The sequence below is a fragment of the Protopterus annectens genome, chromosome 10.part0 (assembly GCF_019279795.1).
Source record: "Protopterus annectens isolate FY-2018-M chromosome 10.part0, PAN1.0, whole genome shotgun sequence".
NCBI lineage: Eukaryota > Metazoa > Chordata > Ceratodontiformes > Protopteridae > Protopterus > Protopterus annectens.
Window position 1 is genome coordinate 1,512,695,198 of NC_056744.1, and position 19,148 is coordinate 1,512,714,345.

At 42.0% G+C, this 19,148-nt stretch overlaps 1 protein-coding gene across 1 annotated transcript in view; it reads right to left on the reverse strand.

Annotated features, from left to right (window-relative positions):
* Positions 1-19,148, reverse strand: part of LOC122814323 (zinc-binding protein A33-like) — a 569,312-nt gene that overhangs the window by 248,004 nt on the left and 302,160 nt on the right. The window lies entirely within an intron of this gene.

Genomic DNA, 19,148 nt, shown 5'->3' on the forward strand with positions numbered 1-19,148 from the left:
TTAAATTTCAAAATATAATTTGAGTAAAATTGATTATACTCCATTAATACATATTGTCAAAACAGTAAATAGGGATAGGTTATTTGAATTCCTTCCACTGAATAAGGTGTATTAGCTATTAGCAGATTTAATATTATTGCCTTTTTATCAACAAATGGTAAAAATAATTCATTTCCATGGTGGAATAAAGAGTTAGGTAGACTCCTGAAAAGGAAGAAGATACAATTTACTGCATATAAAATATGCAATGATAAGGAATAAGGTTGCTTATAATAAAACTTGTAAGAATTTAAAGTCAAAGATTAGGAAACAAGAAATAAATATTATCTTAGATTAATTAATGATATACCAAATAAGAAAGCATTTTATAGGTATATTAATCCATTGAAAAACAAGTCTGTCATATGCAATTCATTTAGAATAATTAGTGTTGATATAACTGACTCTTGGATTATATCTAATGAATTCAATCAATTTTTTTGTATTGAATCATGGTGATGTCATTGATTCACAATCACGTTTTGATGAAATAAAAGTTAGGGGAGTATGTCTGATAATTACAAGAGAACTAGTTCTTAAGGTATTATCAAAAATAAATACATTTCATCAGTGGGTCCAGACTTTATACCTAGTACTTAAGATTAAAGATTTGTTGCTTCTAATTTCTTAAATTATATTTAACAATTTTTTGGAATAAGGATATGTACCAAAAGAATAGAAGATCTCTTATATTGCATCTATATTTATAAAATGGAAAGATGATTGTATTGGAAATTGTAGACCTATAAACATAACTTCCATTACAGGGAAGTGTTTCAAGAAATGTTTAATAGAATTATTGAGTATAACAGGTACTGATTTATCTTTTGTGGATTTAAACAACATGGATTTGTTAAGAGAAAATCTACATTAACAAACCTGGTTAGTTTTTATGAGTACCTAATAGAAGCTTTTGAACAAGGACTTCATCCATGAGTTATTTTTCTTGAATTATATAAAGCATTTGACTGTTTGTCTTTTTGCAATTAAGAAATGTTTGGAAGGTTTGAAGGTAAATAGTTATCTTGTCAAATGGAATATGGAATGGCTCAGGAATCATATACAATGTGTAGGATTTAAGGGTACATTGTCTGAGTCCCTGTCAATAAAATCATGTGTATTACAAAGATCAGTCCTGGGACCTTTACTTTTTTAATACAATGTTTCCACTGTCCCATAAAAGAATAACAAGGTTTGGACATGCAAATATGCTGATGATTGTAAAACTTTTTTTTTATGCAAAATGTCAAAGATTGTCCCTGGGATTCAATAAACTCCGTACAAGAGTAGTATTATTCTTGCAGGGAATGGTTCATGTCCATGTAGCACAGCAGTGCACCTTGCATATTCATGAAGGTGCACTGCTGTTCAACCTACATGGACATGAACCATGAACAAGTGCAGGGGGCATGTACAAGTAGTACATGGATATTGAACATGTCCACTGCACTCAGAAAGAGACATATGGCACTTTCTAATAGAATCTGGCATAATATTAGAGAAGTACTCTAATATTATGCCAGTATTTCAGTGTCCGCAGACACTGAAATTAAATAAATGATCATTTCAGTGTCTGCAGACATGGAAATATACACGGCATCAGGAAAGCAATGCAGGGATGTGTGTGACAGGTTCTGTGAAACACACCCCGAATTGTAAAAGTACCGTATGACACTTCTGCAACTTGCTAAAGCAGGAAATGTGTACAGATGAACACATAATGGGAGAAAAATCCCTCTGAAAAGGGGCACATAATACATTTTGCCCTCACAAACATAGAATGTTGATAAAAAACAGGTCATGCATTAGCATGAATTACTGAAGGATAGAAATCTGAAAGCAAATGTATGCCATTATTTCCCAATTGCAGTCCCAATGACTTATCAGAACACCACAATACTCGCTTATATAGCATACTAATATAACAATTATAGTATAATATTTTTCTAGGCTAAGGAATGTTTAAGCGTAGCTAAACGGGTGTGCTCCTTATGGCCCTCTGCTTACCATACACTTATGCTTAAACATCCCATAGGAGATAAATGCAAATATACAAATGAAATTATCAAGCTGAGATAGTGTAGTGGTTAAAGTCCTGGCTTTGCATGCAGCCATTCATGGTTTGAATACCAAAACAGGCAATTTATTTTCATATGGGAAAGTAGAGTTAAAATTATTTTTGTAAACGTAAATTATGTAGTAACTGTTTTTTGTCAATCAGGGTAGTGTAGCTGGTGTAAAATGAAAGTGTGAGTGCATATAACATGTGAAACCACCCATGTATACACAAGTGTCCCATACAGTATAGTCACACCCCTTGCCAATGTAATGAAAGCACATAGAGGAATGTCATGTAAAGTAAATCATATACACTTACTAAATTAAGTCATTATTCTGATATATTTTAAAAATGAAATGTGAGCAATGGTTAGCAATGCTCAGCTATACTTAGTAGGTGTAACCATTACTTAGCTGTGAATACCAAGCAGCAGTTAGCTCAGCTAAGCGGATTTGTGCACTGCTAAGCAGTTCTCAACAACTACCAATTTAAGCAGTGCTAAAACCAGCTTAGCGGGTTTGTGCACTGCTTAGCGAAGCTTAACCTTTTCAAAATGGTCCAATGACAGCAAAGGGTGGGAATATTGCACTATTTAAATGGTGCAGGTGGGAATATAGCCAGAATCTGTTATAGTCCATCTGTGCAGATGCAATGACTGATATTGGAGAGGGAGTGTGCTTTAGGGTGCAATGCTGGAGCATTCAGGAGTCCAGGGTCATGGTTGGACTTTTAGTAAAAAAACATGAAGAAAGACTGCTACAGGGCCAGTACCAGGGCTCACAATACAAAGTGGAGGCCTGGGACCGTCTCGCCCATGATCTGACCAGTGCAAACTGGCATCCCCCATACTGGTGAGCAGGTCCAACACCACTATGCCGACCTAATGTAGAGCAAGAGGGAGCTCTTGGAACAGTGGATCCAAGATGGACGGAACCAGAATTTTCCAGAAGTGAGTAAGTATCACTATCAAATAGTTTGTAGCAAATACTAGTCTGAGAATGTGAGAAAGATATATGCATAATGTGTGTTGTTCTCCTCTACAGCTGCAGCAGAGAGAGCTGAGAATATCAAACCCCATGGTGACAGACTGCTGAGGCTGCGCTGACAGACTGGTGAGTAGAAATCTATTTTGCAGTATATAGTTAAAATAGCTAAGAAGGAGAACATTGCATACTGCTAGTAGTTATACTCTTTTACTATGTGAACTGAAAACATATAAACATCTTACTGACTAATACTGATGTAAAATAAAGACCCTTTACAAAAAAACTGTTGTGATTATCCTGGTAGGTTGTCATAGACATATAAACTGCACTAATCTCTGAACCCTGAATAGTAATGTATAAAGTATAAAACGGTGTCCCATGCAGCATTGCTTTGTGTTAACCTCTGCTTTCCAGATTGTAGTAATCTAAAGGATTAATGCACAGTACAATCATTATCTGTCATGCATGAATCACAGGATTTCAAGTTCAGGCTTTCTAACCAAGAGACAATTAGGTAGAAACCAGCAACAAAAGGAACAGCAGTTCGCAAGTAACTCATTGTGATGAGAAATAACTTAGTTGTTAATTTTGCACACCCAGACACAGTTTGAATCCAGATAGTGGTACTAAGATGTGTGTAAATCTGCATACAATGAATCAGGAATAAATGTAAAAACAGTCAGGTAGTGTTAACATATATTTTCCCCACAGGTTTTACAGGTAAGGAAATGTTGCTAGTAGCTGTATTAAGGGTACACTAATAAACTGTGTACAACAGTTCAATTGTCACACCACATGCCTGCAAATGACAGTAGGATAGGTGCATACAATATGCACTCTTCCTGAATCATACCTCTCAGCTGTACAGATATTCATTAAATGTTCATTATTTGGTCTCAGAGTGTTGGTCTGTTTTACATAAAGTTGTGGTGTTATGGCAAATCAGTTGCAAATCATCCTAGACTGAAGTTAGAAAATAATGATAGACATATAAGTGTCAAATGTCATATCCCTCAGAAAAGCCATGCAAATGCAAAACCTGTTATGCTATCAACTTTCTAAGTTTGTAAGAGCAATATTCAACAATTTTCCATATTTATGGCCATTTGTCCCACTCTTATGTATGGCTTTGACCATATGTAATGCTCTAAGAGGATGTGAGGTATGTTCTCGATATATGTCTCTCAAATGTTATGCTGTCATGGCTAGTGCTCACTGCTGCAAATAATCCTAGACACAGATAGGAAACCAGTTGATGTATGCCAGTAGCACACTAACATAACAGCAGTTCAGCATACCCCTCCTGTGCCAGATAACTCTGACATGCACGAGTACCCTCTAGTCATGTACCCAGAGTTGTCACAGTTTGCCACATACCATTCCAGGCTGACAGTGTAATAGGTATGTTTGTGCTACAGAAGCTATGGGCCATAGGTAGATGTAAGGTGAGGGCAGACCCAAGATTATTGAGCAGTACTGTTGTGGAAGATAGAAGCATAAGCAGATGTTAATGGACTTTTTGTCTTTCCCCCACCCTGCATCTGGATCAATAAAATAATTCATATACTATGGGTGTGTTTTACTCCAAACATAATGTTGGGACTTGTATTATATTATCGTTCTTATATTTGATTGCTTGCATGTTAACATACCTTGTTCAGATACCATTGTTGGTAGCCTGTTGCTGTCAGTGTTACTGGCATGCTGTTACAGTACATACCGTTGTCCATTTCTGCATGTGTTCTGTTTGCTATGCAACTGTTTCAAATCTGTTTTATGGGGTTAATTGGAACACCCACTCATGCTGTTATAACTAATCTTGAAATGTATTGTTCATGACAAACCAACATAATTTGTAAAACCTCAACCCCACAGCACATCTGGGAAGGCAGATCCTACTGGATCCACCTGTTCCGCCTCATCTGGCTGTGTTACCAGGCCCCAGCACATCTGGGAACCTACCCGGATCCCCCTTGTCCACTGGTCCTGCACCACCTTTGGCTGGAACCGCCTCTGAAGATAGGGCCTATCTCCCCTGGGAGTGGGCCTGGACAGGAGGTTGTCACCCACAGTCAGGGCTTGGTGCTCAGTACCTTTACATCTGAGTTTGGAGATCATCTGCACCAGATTGAGGGCCACCTGGCACACCTCAAGAGGCAGGCCACCCCTCCTGTCTGGCTCCCAGCACAGCCATCATTGGGGCCATGAATGTGCAGCCCATGGCTGGGGATCTCAAGCTGACTGTAACCATGTGGGGGCCCATGGGCGTCAGATTCCCCACCACCATCTCCATCAAATTTGTTTACCCATCACATGTGTCATACACTGCCCTGTATACTGTCTTGTCTGTCTTGTCTTCCTCCCTACCCAACCTACCTCCCCAGACATACCTAATATCCTTCACCAACATCCCACTCTCACCTGAAAAAAAAGAAAAGGACATCTGTCCCCACCAAAAAATGTCACCCCATACATAATTGTCCATTTCACACACATGTCCACTTTACACATGTAATCCAGTCCAATTGACTTGACAGCACATTTCTGTTGTCCTCACGCATTTCTCTGGGGTTTGAGTGTCCAAATTCACATCCAAATTCTGTACAAATGTACAGCTGTGGACATTTCCTACACCCATCATGCACATCGCTAGCTACCTTTCATATTGTTATTCCCTCTGTGTGCCACTTTTTCACCATTTTCCTATCACTCCTTTTTCATTTCTTTTAAATAAATTTTTGTGGGAGTAAGTGGCAGTAAGCAGCAGTAAGCGAGTTTGCGTGATGCTAAGCGATGCCTACACAGATTAAGCATCTGTATGGTTAAGTGTGTGTTAGCATCGCTTAGCATAGAGCAAACAGTGCAAACCCACTTAAAGCTGCTTAAAACAGCTTTAATCACTCTGTCTCCATAAGCACTGTTCTGCCCAGCAACAAAATAATCAGCCTGCCAAGTCTCAAACACAGGACCCTGTGCACCATACTCAAAGCAATGTACAACTACACCATCTGAGCTGTAGGAATTTATGCTGCTTTTTCAAATATATCATTCAGTACAGTTATTGAATAGTTGTGGAAAAACACTGTGTAATCAGTTATGTTTAGTATATAGAAATATACACATATATGTGTATATAGAAATATACACATATATGTATGGTGATAGATATATATGAAAAAGTATATACATAATATATATATATATATATATATATATATATATAGAGAGAGAGAGAGAGAGAGAGAAATACATATATATGCTCATAGCATGAAGTGGAGTCATACTTCAGAACCATACCTCTCAACCTTTTAGTGCATGAATTCTGGCCAAAGGCTGTCAAAGTGGGTGACATTGGGCCAAAACTGGGGGCATATTTTAAATAGTGCTCTTATAAATGTAGAATGTTGCTAGAGTGACAGGGTTTGTTTCAGAATACATGTTCTGAAGGTTGTGAGTTCTGAAACTGAAATGTATGTCATCATTTACTGACAGAAATCCTCAGACCATCACAGTGATTCATGAGGGAAATAAAAATAATGAATCTGTGGAACAGACCTGAAATATGAGCAATAAACCTGGACATTCTGATACAATCCAGCCAGTCGAGAGGTAGGCTCAGGACCCCATAGGGCAATGAATCAGGACCAAGCCTGACAAAGTGGGGGAGAAAGCCATGAAAATAGGGGCATATCTGAATACTAGATAGATAAGCTGGCACAGTTGCTGCAGTAACACCCTCCTGTCTGTCCTAACATATATTGACTGAAATAGCACAAGTCCAACACTCAATTACTTCTCACTAGTTAGTGACTTAAATCCTCTCATCATCCTACTGATGTGTCAGAAATACACAGCACTTATGGGGTCCAGGCAACAGTACATCCTACAGATATCTGGACATAACAACACATTAGGAAAACTACATTGAGCGGCTATGTATGTCACCAAGCACCATGACTACACTCAGACTGACAAAACACTAACCCAAATCCACTATGGGGAACTACACATGTATTTGCAAATATATCAGGCACTACAGGGATGTAACAGCACCAAAAAAGAAACACCGGTCTGAAAGTGCATACTAAATACCAAGTTCAACAAAGTCACAGTGACATTACTGGTAAGAAAATGAATGGTAGACTATAAGGACTGTGTGAACCAAAACAGCTCATCATGTTTTCTACTCACACACTTCCCCTATGTATATTGTCCCAATTCATAGTGCAGTATGATGCCTGACCATGGTATGGGACAGGGGTGTGCTGTCCATGCCATGAAGCAGCAGGCCATGGGCACATGGTCCTGGCCGGTCATGCATCCAGCAGACAGCAGTCACCATCAGGGAGCAGTACTGCATCTGTCCTTGGGCCTGGTGGTGCCAGTGAGACCCCTGGCAGGACCAGTTCCTGTGTCCATGGCTGGAGACTGTGAAATGTACACCCTGCCATGTATGTCCCACAGCTGTCCAACACACCCATATGTAGGGCAGCCACATGGTGTGACTGTGCACTTACAAATGCACACACATCAACATCACAGCCTGGTCACCTTCACACACACCGCCCCTGCACAGCCTGATTAAAGAACACCCCACAAACACACACACATAATGTCAACCATATGGCCCAACCTAGGCCTCTGGCAAACCCACACAACACCCTGTGCATATGATGATACCTGTGACACATCCTGCAATCCATATCATCGATGCAGGGGCATGCTAATATGGGTCTGGTGCACTGGGTGAATTTAGAACAGTGTAGCTATGTAATGCTGTGCAAGGTGCTGTCAGCTGGCATTTGTAATGGGTAGACATCAGAGCATGTGTACCTTTTCAGCCATGATGCCTAATTGGTGTTAGTAATGCTGAGTGAATGTGTTCTCACATGCTGTATTCTGTTTGTGTTCTAGGTGTCTGTGTGTCAGCAGGATGTGGACCTGCACACATTACCAATCAGGATTATGGAAGAGTGGTAACACATTAACCGTGTCATAGCAGAGGTACAGCTGTATCTGCACACATTTGCCAGGTCTGTGTAACAGTTACTACATTTGCCTCAGAGCATATAGGGCTGAGGGGTATATATAAGTCTATGGTGGTTGACATCAGCTCTTGAAGAGTGGACAATGGTAAGTACAGTGGGTGGAACACACCTCATATTGGTAAAACTCACAGCCCCAGAGGATATTGTGTTGATTAAACACAAAGAGAATACTGCTCTCTCTCTCTCTCACACACACACACACACACACACACACACACACACACACACACACACACACACACACACACACACACACACACACACACACACACATACACTCACACATATGCATGCACAGGATTACAGTTGCCAGTGCTGAGTTTGGAACCCCTACCCATCAAGTTGGTATTACAGGTGGCACAGATCTACCAGTGTGATGAGTGCTCCATGGTACCTGTAAGGTGAATAACATCATGTGCCCTTGTGAGGTATGGCAATGGGGGTGTACTGGGTGTGAGAGTACTCATAATACTGTCACCTATGAAGTCTACACACTCTCAGCCACTGCTATACACATCAATGCACACACACACACACACACACACACACACACACACACACACACACACACACACGCACACACACGCACACACACACACACACACACACACACACACACACACACACACACACACACACACACACACACACACACACACACACACACACACACACACACACACACACACACACTTGCCAATACTGACATTAACAGCTCTACCTATCCTGTTATTCATACCATAATGTTACATACTGTTGCACAGTGTTTATAGTGCTGAAGAGTGTCTACAGATACCACTATGGTTGATGTAGACAGTGGACGTTGTACAGTGGACCTAGGAATATGTACTGGGAGTACCATGGCACAAAATATTAAACCATGGCCATCCAATGGATTGAGGTCTCACTCAAAAGCACAGAATATGCTTCTCATATACAAACACACATGCCAGGACTGAGATTAGAACCCCTACCTATCTATTTATTGCTACTACAGTGTTATGCATTTATCACATGTGCCACAAGGCTTACAGGGTAAAGAGTGTCCCAAGGTACTTCTAAGGTGAGCAGCATCACCAGGCCTTGAAATGTATGGCAATGGGACATGTACTGGGTGAGAATGGACTCAATATACCTTAACCTACAGTTATACACACTTACAAACAGAAGTACACTCATACACAAGTTTGGCAGGACTCAGATTAGCAAGCATGCCTATCTTGTTAGTCAGTCCATATTGTCACATAGTTCCTGCATGTGGCATGAGGCTTATTGGGCAGAAGAGTGTCAACAGATACCTCTACAGTTGATGAAAACAGTGGGCCTTGTAAAGTGGACCTTGAGACTTGTACTTGGAGTACCAATGCCTAAAATTTGTAACTCCCACCCACCCAATGGATATAGTTCACACTCAAACACAGGAAAAAGTTCACAAACACACATTTGCCAATACTCGGGTTAGAACCCCTACCTATCTAGTTATTACTACTACAGTGTTACGCATTTATCGCATGTGCCACAGAGCTTATAGTGTGATAGTTGTTCAAAGGTACTTCTAAGGTGAGGAGCATCACCAGTCCTTGCAAAGTATGGTAATGGGTGATGTACTGGGGAAGAATGGCCACAAAATACTTTAAGTACTCACACATTTGCCAAGACTCAGATTAGAACTCCTACCTATGTAGTTATTGGTACTACAGTGTCATGCAGTTACCACATGCACCACAGAGCGTATAGGGTGAAGAGTGTCCCAAGGTACGTATATAGTGACTAACATCACTAGCACTTGTAAGGTATGGCAATGGTAGTTGTACTGGGTGAGAACGGCCTCAACCTACTTTCACCCACATGTGTACACACTCACAATCACTTTTATACACACTAATGCACACACACACATTTGCCATTATTGAGATCCATAGGATCATAGCTTCATAGGTGTGTACTAGGCGAACGGCCATGGAGGCTTTACAAGTCTACCCCATGGGAATACTCTGGCATCATGCCATGTGATAGTCCCATTGTGTTTAATGAGTATAGTCACTGGAGGTATCTCCAGGGTGGGAATTCTATTCCCCATCCACTCATCCAGATTTCTCTTGAAGATCGCCAGTGATGTGCTCTGCTTGACATGTATGTGAAGTCTATTCCATAGCATGGCAAGTCTCTCGGCTGCGAACCTCTCCCTCCAGCATGTTCTTTTGATTGTAGAAATGGGGTTGAAGTCTCTGGGGCATGTGGTGTGGACAGACTGGTTTCTTAAGATATAGCGATCCTGATAGAGTTGGGTCAGACATGGCTGCGTAAGTCAGGCAGAGATCACACCTAAGTAGCCAATATGAGACAGAGAACCATTGGAGTTATTGAAGTCTGTCCATATAGGTGAAGTGTGTAAGGCCCAGGATCCTCTTTGTGGTGTACTTTTGCAGCCTTTCCAGTTGTTGCAGGTGTCCAGTAGGGTAGATGGCAAATGGGCCATTGCATGCATTGATTGGCCTACCAAGGGGAGAGTACAGGAAGATAAATGAACTTTTACTTCCTGGATTCAACACCCTTATTTAAGAGAAGTGACACATAGAAGGACTTTCTGAAGACAGTGGCAATGTGGTGGTCAACAGAGAGCTCACTGTTAACCTGTATTCCCAGTTCTCTTATAACTACATCAGTGTTCAGTGGATCACCATTATATGTATTACATCACGGGAACCATGTTGTTCCCAAAGCGGATGGCGGAACATCTTCTGGCATTAAGCTAAAGTCCAGGGTTCTGACAACAGTCATAGGTCTCAGAGAGGCCTTTGTGCAGAATGTCAGCATCACATGGGTGGTAATGATAGCACTGACCTTTCAGTCATCTGCAAACATTGTCAGCCAGGGTGCCTTTGTGTTGGGCTGGACCTCAGAGGTATAGATCCCGAACATGAGGGGACCCAGGTCCACACCCTGTGGGACTCCACTCATGAATGGTCAGCAGTCTGACATGGAGTCTGCTGCTTTCACACTGTTGGTTCTATTTGTGGGCCAGTTAGCAAGCCACCCAGTGATATAGAGTTTGATGACTAGGTGGGTGTGTTTGTGGATGATTCCTGAGTGGGGAGTGGTATCCAAGTATTAGAAGGGCCGCCTATCTTCTTTTCTGTTCCATACTGTCACATAGTTATTGCACATGGCACAAAGCTTATAGGGTAGCAGATTGTCTACAGCTACCTCTACAATGGATGACAACTGTGGGCCTTGTAAAGTGGACAATGGGGCATGTACAGGATGGGCAACAGTGAAAATTTCAAAACCTGTCCCCCAATGTATATAGTTCTCACACAAAGACATCAACACCCACAGGATACTGTTCTTGCAAACACACACACACACACACACACACACACACACACACACACACACACACACACACACACACACACTTGCCAGGACTGTGATTAGAACTTCTACCTATCTTTTTATTGCTACTACAGTGTTCTGCATCTATCACATTTGCTATGGAGCTTATAGGGTGAATGTACTTTTAAGGTGATCACCAGCCCTTGTAAAGTATGGCAATGGGGGATTTACTGTGTGAGAGAGGCCACAAAATACTTTTAACCTACATAAACACACACACACACACACACACACACACACACACACACACACACACACACACACACACACACACATACATACACTCACACTTATGCATGCACAGGATTACAGTTGCCAGTGCTGAATTTGGAACCCCTACCCATCAAGTTGTTATTACAGGTGGCACAGATCTACCAGTGTGATGAGTGCTCCATGGTACCTGTAAGGTGTGCTCTTGTGAGGTATGGCAATGGGTGGTGTACTGGGTGTGAGAGTACACATAATACTGTCACCTATGAAGTCTACACACTCTCAACCACTGCTATACACATCAATGCACACACACACACACACACACACACACACGCACACACACACACACACACACACACACACACACACATACATACACGCACACACACACTTGCCAATACTGACATTAACAGCTCTACCTATTCTTTTATTCATACCATACTGTTACATACTGTTGCACAGGGTTTATAGTGCTGATGAGTGTCTACAGATACCACTATGGTTGATGTAGACAGCGGACGTTGTACAGTGGACCTAGGAATATGTACTGGGAGTACCATGGCACAAAATATTAAACCATGGCCATCCAATGGATTGAGGTCTCACTCAAAAGCACAGAATACGCTTCTCATATACAAACACACTTGCCAGGACTGAGATTAGAACCCCTACCTATCTATTTATTGCTACTACAATGTTATGCATTTATCACATGTGCCACAAAGCTTACAGGGTAAAGAGTGTCCCAAGGTACTTCTAAGGTGAGCAGCATCACCAGGCCTTGAAATGTATGGCAATGAGACATGTACTGGGTGAGAATGGACTCAATATACCTTAACCTACAGTTATACACACTTACAAACAGAAGTACACTCATACACAAGTTTGGCAGGACTCAGATTAGCAAGCATGCCTATCTTGTTAGTCAGTCCATATTGTCACATAGTTCCTGCATGTGGCATGAGGCTTATTGGGCAGAAGAGTGTCAACAGATACCTCTACAGTTGATGAAAACAGTGGGCCTTGTAAAGTGGACCTTGAGACTTGTACTTGGAGTACCAATGCCTAAAATTTGTAAAACCCACCCACCCAATGGATATAGTTCACACTCAAATACAGAAAAAGGTTCACGAACACACATTTGCCAATACTCAGGTTTGAACCCCTACCTATCTAGTTATTACTACTACAGTGTTATGCATGTATCACATGTGCCACGGAGCTTATAGTGTGATAGTTGTTCAAAGGTACTTCTAAGGTGAGGAGCATCACCAGGCCTTGCAAAGTATGGTAATGGGTGATGTACTGGGGGAGAATAGCCACAAAATACTTTAAGTACACACACATTTGCCAAGTCTCAGATTAGAACTCCTACCTATGTAGTTATTGGTAATACAGTGTCATGCAGTTACCACATGCACCACAGAGCTTATAGGGTGAAGAGTGTCCCAAGGTACCTATATAGTGACTAACATCACCAGCACTTGTAAGGTATAGCAATGGTAGTTGTACTGGGTGAGAAGGACCTCAACCTACTTTCACCCACATGTGTACACACTCACAAACACTTTTATACACACTAATGCACACACACACTTGCCATTATTGAGATCCATAGGTTCATAGCTTCATAGGTGTGTACTAGGCGAATGGCCGTGGAGGCTTTACAAGACTACCCCATGGGAATAGCCTGGCATCATGCCATGTGATAGTCCCAGTGTGTTTAATGAGTATAGTCACTGGAGTTATCTCCAGGGTGGGAATTCTATTCCCCATCCACTCATCCAGATTTCTCTTGAAGATGGCCAGTGATGTGCTCTGCTTGACATGTATGTGAAGTCTATTCCATAGCATGGCAAGTCTCTTGGCTGCGAACCTCTCCCTCCAGCATGTTCTTTTGATTGTAGAAATGGGGTTGAGGTCTCTGGGGCATGTGGTGTGGACAGATTGCTTTCTTAAGATATAGCGATCCTGATAGAGTTGGGTCAGACATGGCTGTGTAAGTCAGGCAGAGATCACACCTAAGTAGCCAATATGAGACAGAGAACCATTGGAGTTATTGAAGTCTGTCCATATAGGTGAAGTGTGCAAGGCCCAGGATCCTCTTTGTGGTGTACTTTTGCAGCCTTTCTAGTTGTTGCAGGTGTCCCTTTGGGTAGATGGCAAATGGGCCATTGCATGCATTGATTGGCCTACTGAGGGGAGAGTACAGGAAGATAAATGACCGTTTACTTCTTGGATTCAACACCCTTATTTAGGAGAAGTGACACATAGAAGGACTTTCTGAAGACAGTGGCAATGTGGTGGTCAACAGAGAGCTCACCGTTAACCTGTATTCCCAGTTCTCTTATAACTACATCAGTGTTCAGTGGACTACCATTATATGTATTACTTCACGGGAACCATGTTGTTCCCAAAGCGGATGGCGGAACATCTTCTGGCATTAAGCTAAAGTCCAGGGTTCTGACAACAGTCATAGGTCTCAGAGTCGCCTTTGTGCAGAATGTTAGCATCACATGGGTGGTAATGATAGCACTGACCTTTCAGTCATCTGCAAACATTGTCAGCAAGGGTGCCTTTGTGTTGGGCTGGACCTCAGAGGTATAGATCCCGAACATGAGGGGACCCAGGTCCACACCCTGTGGGACTCCACTCATGATTGGTCAGCAGTCTGACATGGAGTCTGCTGCTTTCACACTGTTGGTTCTATCTGTGGGACAGTTAGCAAGCCACCCAGTGATATAGAGTTTGATGCCTAGGTGGGTGTGTTTGTGGATGATTCCTGATTGGGGAGTGGTATCCAAGTATTAGAAGGGCCGCCTATCTTCTTATTTGTTCCATACTGTCACATAGTTATTGCACATGGCACAAAGCTTATAGCGTAGCAGATTGTCTACAGCTACCTCTACAATGGATGACAACTGTGGGCCTTGTAAAGTGGACAATTGGGCATGTATAGGATGGGCAACAGTGAAAATTAGCAAAACCTGTCCCCCAATGTATATGGTTCTCACACAAAGACACCGACACCCACAGGATACTGTTCTTGCACACACACACACACACACACACACACACACACACACACACACACACACACACACACACACACACATACACACACACACACACACACACACACACACACACACACACACACACACACACACACACACACACACACACACACACACACTTGCCAGGACTGTGATTAGAACTTCTACCTATCTTTTTATTGCTACTACAGTGTTCTGCATCTATCACATTTGCTATGGAGCTTATAGGGTGAATGTACTTTTAAGGTGATCACCAGCCCTTGTAAAGTATGGCAATGGGGGATGTACTGTGTGAGAGAGGCCACAAAATACTTTTAACCTACATACACACACACACACACACACACACCCACACACACAGACACACTTGCCAAAACTGAGGTTGGAACCTCTACCTAACTAGCTATTTGTATGATAATGTTACATAGTTATCACAGCTCCACAGAGCTTAGAGGGCTGAGGGCTCTTGAAAGGTACTTCTAAGGTGACTGACATCTGCAGGACTGCTACAGTAGGGCAATGGGAAGTGTACTGGGTGTGAATGGGCCCAGAATCTTTAACCTACAAACACACACACACACACACACACACACACACACACACACACACACACACACACACACACACACACACACACACACACACACTTTTCCATTTTCCAGAACTGAAATTAGAACCTTACTTAACTAGTTATTTGTACTATAGTGTTATGCAGTCATCGCATGCACCAGAGAGCTTATAGGGCTTAGGGCTGCCGAAAGGTACTTATAAAGTGACTGGCATCTGCAGGACTGATAAACTAGGGCAATGAGAAGTGTACTGGGTGTGAATGGACCCAAAATCTTCAATCTGCAAACACATATACACACTTTTACATTTGCCAGGACTGAGATTAGAACTCCTACCTAGCTAGTTATTTGTATTATATTATTACGTGGTTATCGCATGTGCCACAGATCTTATAGGGCTGAGGACTACCAAAGGTACTTGTAAGGTGACTGACATCTGCAGGACTGCTAAAGTAGGGCAATGGGAAGTGTACCGGGTGTGAATGGGCCCAAAATCTTTAACTTACAAACACACTTTTACATTTGCCAGGACTGAGATTAGAACTACTACTTAACTAATTAGATGTACTATAGTATTGCACAGTTATCGCACGTGCCACAAAGCTTATAGGGCTGAGGGGTGTCAAAAGGTACTTCTAAGGTGACTGACATCTGCAAGACTGCTAAAGTAGGGCAATAGGAAGTGTACTGGGTGGGAAAGGCCTGTTAATTCCTAGATCCTACAGATACTTCTCTAAGTGTAGGAGCATAGCCAGTGTGACCTTCTATAGTAAGTGAGATTGTTGTACTCTAGTCTGGTGTTTTTTGTGCTACAACCCTACCACTCAACCTGTTGGCACAGAATATCTGAAGATAGCCTATCAAAATCAGGAATCAGTGGGCCATACATAGGCTGATTGTGAGTATTTCTCTCATTAATGTATGAGCTGCTAGAGTTACAGGGTTTGTTTTAGCAGACATTATCTGACATATATGAATTTTGACACTAATGTGTTGTTTCATTACCTCCTGTCATACCTCCTCAGATCATAGTTCATAGTTCATAGATTAGTACTAAGCTAACTGCTCTTGTGAGCCATTTTAAGCCTAGCCAATTATCCCTTGTGAGATTCAAACCCTGCACCTTGTGTTTGCAAGGCCAACACCTTAACGATTAGGCCACCCTCCCAACCCAAGCATAAATAAATAGAATAATTAGAATAAATAATAAATAGAAGGCCACCTTCATCACAGTGATTTACCAGAGGAATGCAGGATGGATGATGCACAAACCAATATTATAGGCCAAATGCTAAGCATTCTTGCACAATCCAGCCTGTTAAGAGGTGTGGCTACAGCCAATTGACTGCTGAAGCTGTGGAAACAGTCTAGCACCTTGAAGATATACTAGGATGGAAGAATTTCTGTTCATCTCTGTTCTGGCATGGTTTGATTTCCAGTCCATTGTTGGGTAATATAAGTCAGGCAGGATCAGGGTGGCAGGTGGGCTCCAGATAGATTTGAAAAGGCTAATATATGTGTGGGGGGTGTCCTGGGTCAGATATGTTGGCTTGCAGCTACCAAAAATTTGCATAGGGGTCTTCTCAAAGGTTGACCACACTTGGAAGGTCTTGTGTCTGTCAGACTTTTTGACCAGCCTGTAGGTGTGTGTCTGTCTCACATATATTTATACCTCACCTCATTTGGGAATAGGATGTTGAACAGGATGAGTGATCAGGGAAGGATGTGTGTCTCCCTATGGCTGTGGACCAGGTTTCTGTGGGTGCAGACATGTCATCCCATGTTTGGACTCCTAGCCGTACCTCTCAACTGTACAGAGTTTCACAGAATGTCCAGATTCATGACTCATATATCTGGTCAGTTACGCAAACAAGTGTGGTTTTCAAGCAAGTGTTTTGCAAATCACTCAGGGTTGAAGTCAGATATTACTGACAGTGACATTGCAGCTTTAGACTTCATACCCTTCAGACATTCCACAAACAGTTTCATTCTATCAACTTTCTAACATTATTAGAGCATTATTTAAAAGGTGCCTATCTATTTGGACCTTTATCACCCCATTATTCATGGCTTTGTCCAGATTTCTGGCTTTGTGAGGCTGGGAGGTATGCTCCTAGCATTTAGCAGCATGGCCTTTCTTTGCATTTTGTTGACTGTGTCATGTTAGTGTTATGGACCCCATGACACTCCCTAAAATAGCACTATGGGTGAGGCATGGTCCTTTGCCAGAGGCCTGTAGGCTAGGTGTGACAGATGCAGGTCATCTGTAGCAAGGCAGTGCATTCTGATGATCGTATGTTCCCAGGCTGCCAGGCAGTAAACACCCCTGGGATGGCACCAGTAAGTGGACCGAGGGTTACTGACAACTGCTTTCTGTTTGTATTGAGCCATCACTCTGGGTGACAGCTGGATGCTGCTTAAGGCTAGGGAAGTACCTGCATGGGGCACATATTCCACATGTTGCATTGTGACTGTCTTCTTATAGTCCAGGAGGTACATCTAACATCATTCACACCGCCATGGACCCGGACAGAGAGTGATGCCTGTACCTTTTGTGGGGTGACTTGTATGCATATACGTTATGCCTGGTTATGGCACCTGACATACAAGTAACCATGACTTTCTCCGTCTCCTGCCTGGCACGTGGCACATCAGGGTGTGACACAGTGGAGTCTTCTATGAATAATATGTTGGGTTCAGGGGAAGATCTTAATGTTCGCAAGAGCCTGGTGTGTGGACTATGTGTGGTCTGTGGTGTGTAGGTTTGTGTGGTTCTCATATGTTTTTGCATCTGAGGTGTCCCTTGCTTGGAGTTCAGAGTTGTTGCAGACTTCCACTTCTGTGGGTGTGTATTGTGTATTCACAGGTGATATTTTTAATGGCCATATATTTGGCCATTGGCATGCCTAAAGATGGTTTTCCATGGTTTTCAACAGCAAATGAGGTAATTAGCATTATGCAGTGGTGTCCATGCAAGAACAGTGTAGGCAGGCTCGTGCATGTCAAAACTGGTTTAATGGATTGCTCGGTAGTCATATTCCGTGCAAGAGCAGCTACACTGTTCTTGCATGGAAAAAATGATTATTGAATCCCAGGTTGTGTTTCATTAAATGCCTATATGAAGAAATTATCAAAATGGGTAAAGTCGGTTGGCCGCGGTGGCGCAGCAGTTAGTGTTGTCACCTCACAGCAAGAGGTTCTCCAGTTCAATCCTCGCTGGGGTGCCTTCTGTGTGGAATCTGCATGTCCTCCCTGTGGCCGCGTGGGTTTCTTCTGAGTGCTCCAGTTTCCTCCCAAAGACATGCTGTAGGTGGATTGGACACTCTAATTTGGCCCTAGGTGTGAATGCGTGCATATGTGTGCCTTCTGTAGAAGGTTGGGTGCTGGGCTGGCAACTCGACACCATACAACTCCAATGCCAATTATGAGCAGACAGATGATCCACTGTGGCAACCCCTAACCAGGAAAAAGCTGAAAGAAGAAGAAGAAGAATCAAAATGGGTGAAGTTATCAGATTTGAAGTGTAATACAGAAAAATGTAATATGCATTTTACAAGTAAGTTTAATAATTAGTCAGTATACTTAGCTAGTATTATGTTGAAGGTAACACAACACTATAAAAGTTTGGGAATTTTGTTAACTTCTAATATGTCTTTCAATAAAAATATTAAAACCTATGTTCTAAAGCTTAAAGGAGATAGGATTTATATTAAAATCACTGACAACAAGAGATGGGAAACAGCGCAAATATTTGTATAATTTATCAGACCAATTTTGGAGTA